At 48.8% G+C, this 6,000-nt stretch overlaps 1 protein-coding gene across 1 annotated transcript in view; it reads right to left on the reverse strand.

Moving 5' to 3' along the window:
* ANO10 (anoctamin 10) overlaps positions 1 to 1,995 on the reverse strand; it is a 757,832-nt gene extending 755,837 nt beyond the window's left edge. The window contains exon 1 of the mRNA XM_086951544.1: positions 1,834 to 1,995. The gene's annotated coding sequence lies outside the window, so the exon portion shown is untranslated. The remainder of the gene's footprint in view (positions 1 to 1,833) is intronic.
* Between the last annotated feature and the right edge of the window lie 4,005 nt (positions 1,996 to 6,000).

The following is a 6,000-nucleotide window of genomic DNA, read 5'->3' on the forward strand; positions in this document are numbered from 1 at the left end:
TATGTGTTTTGAAAACTTGCAAGAGGGGTGTAAAAATGCACTCTGTACTTATAGCCTTTGCTTACGAGAAGCAAGGCTGGCAATAACTGCGTCAAGTTTACTGCCAGCCTTACTTCTCGTAAGCAAGGACTATCTGTACAAAGTGAGTGTTTACACACCGCTTGCAGGTTTTTCTAACACACAAATAAAAGGCATAGTCATTTACAATGTCAACAGCTCAAACTCTTGCAATGCGAGACCTATTGCATTGCAAATGCTTGTTTTATTTTGTCACAAAAGTTATTTATTTCATTATCTGTATCAAAAGGTTAAAAGCCATACTTTGTGTTCATAGTTTTTTCATTTTTTTTACATATGTATTATTCATTTCATAAATCGAGAAAACCAATCTTCATGAACATTTTCATCCAAGTGGAAGATTTTTTCCATAGGATCCCTATGGATCCACCACATACACATACTCACATCCACACACATGCCATACACGTTATCAAACCCACCCAAGAACACATACACATAATGGTCATACAAAGGACAAAGATGTTTAAGTCTTTGTGACCGTGTTGCGGGCTGGGTATTTACACAAACAGGTAAACGCACGTTTCTGTGGTATTTGACAAATGAGCTAACCACTACATTTAAATTAAAATGTAGGTTTTATAAATATTTGTGAATACAATTACCTGTTATCATTTGTTTGATGAATGTTTGCTTCTGTATTTGTTGTTTTTTGTTTTGCAGTTCAAATAATCGAAAATACTTAGGCAAGGGTCCCACACTTCCAGCAAACTCAGTGGGGGTCCCCGGATTCTGCTAATAGTTCAGTGGGGGGGTACCCAGATTTCAGTAGTGTTTAATGGGGGTCCACAGAAGTCAAAAGATAAAGAAGCACTGGAAAACAGTACAGAGAGCCATACTTTATTCTGCTTTGGCTGTTTCTCTGCTTTGGGTCAATAACTGAAATTTCGATGAAATGTGCTGGGAAGACATGAAAATGTGACATGGGTTCAATGCAAATGTGGAAATGTCACACATACATGCTGAAAGACCCACACATGGGGGGAAACTCACGAATTGTGAAACTAAAAATGGTTTACTGGAGTGGTCTTCCGTCTAAAATGTCACATGCTTTATAGAATTGAGCCAACGTGCATTGCCACAATTTTTTTCAGAATCTCCCACTTTTCTGTACTCAAATGTTGGCATGTATGAAAGAAGGTTGGAAACTTTTCAAAGTTACAGACAAGGCTGGCAACTCCACGTCAGGCTGTATAGCCAACTAGTTTGCAAGTATATAATCAAGACTATAACCATGCAAAGTTATAAGCAGAAATACAATTGATTATCTTTCAGGCACAGAAATGAAACCCCACCTGACTGACAACTTAAAAAAGAGTGAGAACTCTCTCTGCCAGCTGGTTTTGGTCATCCCAGGGCAAGAAACACAAAAGTGGTGCCACTGAAACAGATGAAATGTCACACCAGCGCCTTCATGCATGCAGTCTTTTGTCTGTGGCTGTCTGTAGTGAAGAAAGACTCTTGCTGCCCAGTGACACTGTTTACACTGACAGGAACAAGCCAGGTGGTAGTGCAAGGGCGTGCGTGTGCACGAGACGGGGAGGAAGTAAAGTGCGTCCACATCACGCACAAATAGAAGCACTTTAACTTTTAAATGCATAAGCACCAAAATGGCATTTTACACTGACAATACACAAATAAACAATAAATAACACGAAGCATGCTTTTGCTGGCGTGGAGTGCGCTCCCCTGGCTGTCATGCAAGCTCGAACCCCCACTTTCCCTACCCCCGAGGGGGGGGAGTCTGCTACTCACCGCCGGGCCCCTGCAGCTCACCGGGCCGGGAGGAGGGCTGGAGACCGAGGGAGAGGGCGGAGCGGCGGCAGCAGCCGGTTGGTGCCGCCCCCTGAGCGCTTCAATGCGGCACCGGCCGGGAGAGAGGGCGAGGCCGCTGCTGCTGGAAGGAAGGACGGGGGCCGGGCCCCGGGTCGGGAGGGAGTGTCCCCGCGGGCCTGGCTGTCCGGGCGGCTCCTTCGGGAAAGGAGGCGAGGGGGGTCAGAATAAAGCGCGACACGTACACAGCACGGCAGGGTTTTATTTGCGTATTTTAAAATGTAAATATAGCGCCCATTCCATCAGAAACTATTGGAGGGCTTTACACCAGCACCAGTTACACCACACACGGCCACATTCATTTTTTTAGGCACGGGTAGAATAGTGATTTGCCCACAATCACATGGCGTTGAGCTGACGCTAGGATTCGAACGAACCTGATTCCTCATTTGCAAAGTTGGCAGCTCTCTAGGGTGACCACCTGGCATGTAGGCAAAATATGGGCAGTGGTTGTAAAAATCCAGAAGGAAAGGGACAAAATGCAGGTCAACAATTCAGGTTAAAACATTATTTTTACGGAAATAGCTCGACATTAGCCCCACCAGCGAGCTGGCAGCCTTTGGACGAGGAGTTTTCAACCGTCTAGTTTTGGTTTGTCAGTGTTTTTTAAAACCTTACCTCTGGTGGTGATTGTGGACTCTCGGCAATATAACAACAAACATTGACAAAGCCGATAGGTCTCGCCTATGCAAGAGCTATTGGCTTTGCCAATATATTTTACCAATGTTGTACACCATAGTGGCTGCTGTTCAGCATGGCTAAAAGTTAGTAGGGTAAGGAGAGTGGTGTTTTATTTTTAGGTCTCGCCTTTACCATTCCGCAGGAATGGGAAATGGGGAGAATTCAAGTCGGCTATTTTCTCTTCAAACTAAAGGGCTTTCAGCCGCGGTTTTCTTGCAGTTCACGTGAATCACGTGATCAAACATGCACGAGCATTCACGTCCAGGGCTTCTCCTCCCCTAGCAGCACTCCTCCCACACCAGCAACTCCCCCCTCCCACACCAGCACCTCCCCCCTCCCACACCAGCACCTCCCCTCTCTCTCCCCGCAAACACAGCCTTGTCCTAGCAGCACTCCTCCCACACCAGCACCTCCCCCCTCCCACACCAGCACCTCCCCTCTCTCTCCACGCAATCACAGCCTTGCCCTAGCAGCACTCCTCCCCCCTCCCACACCAGCACCTCCCCTCTCTCTCCACGCAATCACAGCCTTTCCCTAGCAGCACTCCTCCCACACCAGCACCTCCCCCCTCCCACACCAGCACCTCCCCTCTCTCTCCACGCAATCACAGCCTTGCCCTAGCAGCACTCCTCCCCCCTCCCACACCAGCACCTCCCCTCTCTCTCCACGCAATCACAGCCTTGCCGTCTGGTATCTGCCTCATCCTTGTTTCTCTTTATTTTCTCTCCCGGTCTTGTAAATATGCCCCCTCCCCCATGCACTAAATCGCACTTTTCTTTTGATCCACATACTTGTTATCCTATGAGAGTGGAGGCAGATGTGGCAGAAGGACATTAATCTTCCACTTACTGACACTGGTTGTCTTGGTGTGGAACTGAGGTTGTGTGTGCCCACTGTATCTAGGGAAATCACAACAGGCTTGATCACGAATATCGAGAAACCACCGTCTCGAATTAAGCACTGCCAGGCAGACACCACGTGCTAGTCTCTCTGCATATCACTTATTGTACTCCATGTAAACCGCACTTGTGCGCCAAGCATGCAGGAAACCTTCTTGTTTTTAACCTAACAAAGCCAGACTTTGATGTGACATCACCAAACTAAAGACGTAATCCAGTGGGGTGTCTGAAACCTGTATCCCAAGAGACCTGGTTGCAGAATGTATTTATTGTTGTTGCTTTTTACAGGTTTCTAGCATCTCAAGGTGGTCTGGAAGGTTCAGCCCCGCCTGCGCGTAGCCGTAGATGCAGTTTTTGATCCCAATATTAAAATCAGATGTCCTCTTTCGGAGGGCGCAGCTGGAGCGCTGAGGTCATCAAAGGTCTATTTCTACCGCAAACACGCTCTGTTCCTCTTGCGCTTGCAGTGAAACGGAGCCCCTCTCCAGGCACGTTTCTCAGCAGCGCTCCTCTATCTCAGATGAATGCAGAGGAACATTCGGCGCACAGCTGTTGTTTTCATTCTCTCGCTGGTGTGGGTTTAACAGGCGCCATGGTGTGATGGGCGCACAGACCGAGTCTGCGCAGGCGCAGGACGGAGCTGTGCGCTCTTTCAAACAATTAAGTTACTTCTGTTAACTCAGCAGAGGGGTAGCGCAGCACTCAAATCAAATGACAGGTTTTCGAATACCTTGCTCCAGCAAAGAGTCATGCAAAGTAACGCCTCCTAAAAGCAGGCGCTAATCTGGAGAAATGTTTTTATTTCTCAAACAATTTCGCGGAATTTATGTGCACATCTTCATACCATTCCGCAGGAATGGGAAATGGGGAGTGCATGTGAAAAACGGGAGAATCACGTGACCACAAGCCTCTCGTGAACGAGACCAGCCAGCCCAGCCTCCCGCACACAGCTTCTCCCACCCCCTCCCTCTCCAGCGCCTGCCTTCCTTGACTCGCATTAGATCATCAGAGGCAGCCCAGCCAAGCACACGCATTTCCCCACAGGCTTACCCATTGCATCACCACATCAAAGCCAGCCATCTGTTGCTACCCCTGCGTGGTGCCAGCAGCTTCACTTCAGGCATCCACTCCCCCCGCCCCCTACTTCACACTTCTCACGGTCACCAGGCTGTGTTTGCACTCCCAAACTCTCTTTCTGTATGTAAACTTCTCCGCGAGCACACTCACATTTCAAGAGTTCTGTGGAAACTTCAGAATTGTATTCATTATTATTTATATATTTAAATGACTCATCAAGAACCGAGAGAAAGTGTAGCCGAGTATCAAGCGATCGCTTGCTTGCGGTCAGACATACTTATTTGTTCGGCTGTTTTTTTTTCTCGGGTTAAATTTGCTCTGCATGGGAATTTGACATGCTCCAGGGCCCGTCCACAAAGACGGGCAGACAAAAGGGTAGGAAGTGTGTCCTCGCGGCACTTTCCCGGGTGCAAATGTGCGACACAGAAAGGGCTAGTGTAAGCAGAATCAACTCCACACTTTCCTTGCAAATGTGGTGTTTGCTTTAAACGCAGTTTGCACCAATGAAACAGAAAGACACGGACACACACCTACACAGAAGTCCCGAGGAGCCATAATTATAAATGTACAGCTCGTGTGTTTTCACTTGAGGGTTGTTTTTCGAGTCCGCTCAAGCGTGGCCACCAACACGCCCGAATATGTCTCTGTAGGGGCAGTGGGTGTTCGTGTGAAGGAAGAAACGCTTTGCGGAGAAGTGCCCCCCTCCGCCCCCACCAAGAGGTTTATGTTATTGGAAGAATGTTCTAGTTTGGAGGAGGAAATGCAGCTCGAAAATGGCCAGTGCAAGCAAGGCATTTCTGAGCTCGTGTTTGTGCCTTATTTAGGACCGGGGCATGGTCATTTATAAGGCGATGTTTACGTGTTAAGAAGTGTTATGACAAGCTGTTTCGGATTCCAGGGAAGAGGCCTCCACGGCACTCAGGGACACCACCACAGCCCTTAGGGACACCAACACAGCACTCAGGGACACCACCACATCACTGATGTACACCACAAAATCAATCAGGGACACCACCACATCACTCAGGGACACCACCACACCACTCAGGGACACCACCACACAACTCTGGGACACCACCACACCACTCTGGGACACCACCACACCACTCTGGGACACCACCACACCACTCTGGGACACCACCACACCACTCTGGGACACCACCACATCACTCACGGACACCACCACATCACTCACGGACACCACCACATCACTCGGGGACACCACCACATCACTCACGGACACCACCACATCACTCGGGGACACCACCACATCACTCGGGGACACCACCACATCACTCGGGGACACCACCACATCACTCTGGGACACCACCACATCACTCAGGGACACCACCACATCACTCAGGGACACCACCACATCACTCAGGGACACCACCACATCATTCAGAGACACCAACACAGCACTCAGGGACAC

Source organism: Lissotriton vulgaris, unplaced genomic scaffold (assembly GCF_964263255.1).
Source record: "Lissotriton vulgaris unplaced genomic scaffold, aLisVul1.2 SCAFFOLD_310, whole genome shotgun sequence".
In the NCBI taxonomy this organism is placed as follows: domain Eukaryota; kingdom Metazoa; phylum Chordata; class Amphibia; order Caudata; family Salamandridae; genus Lissotriton; species Lissotriton vulgaris.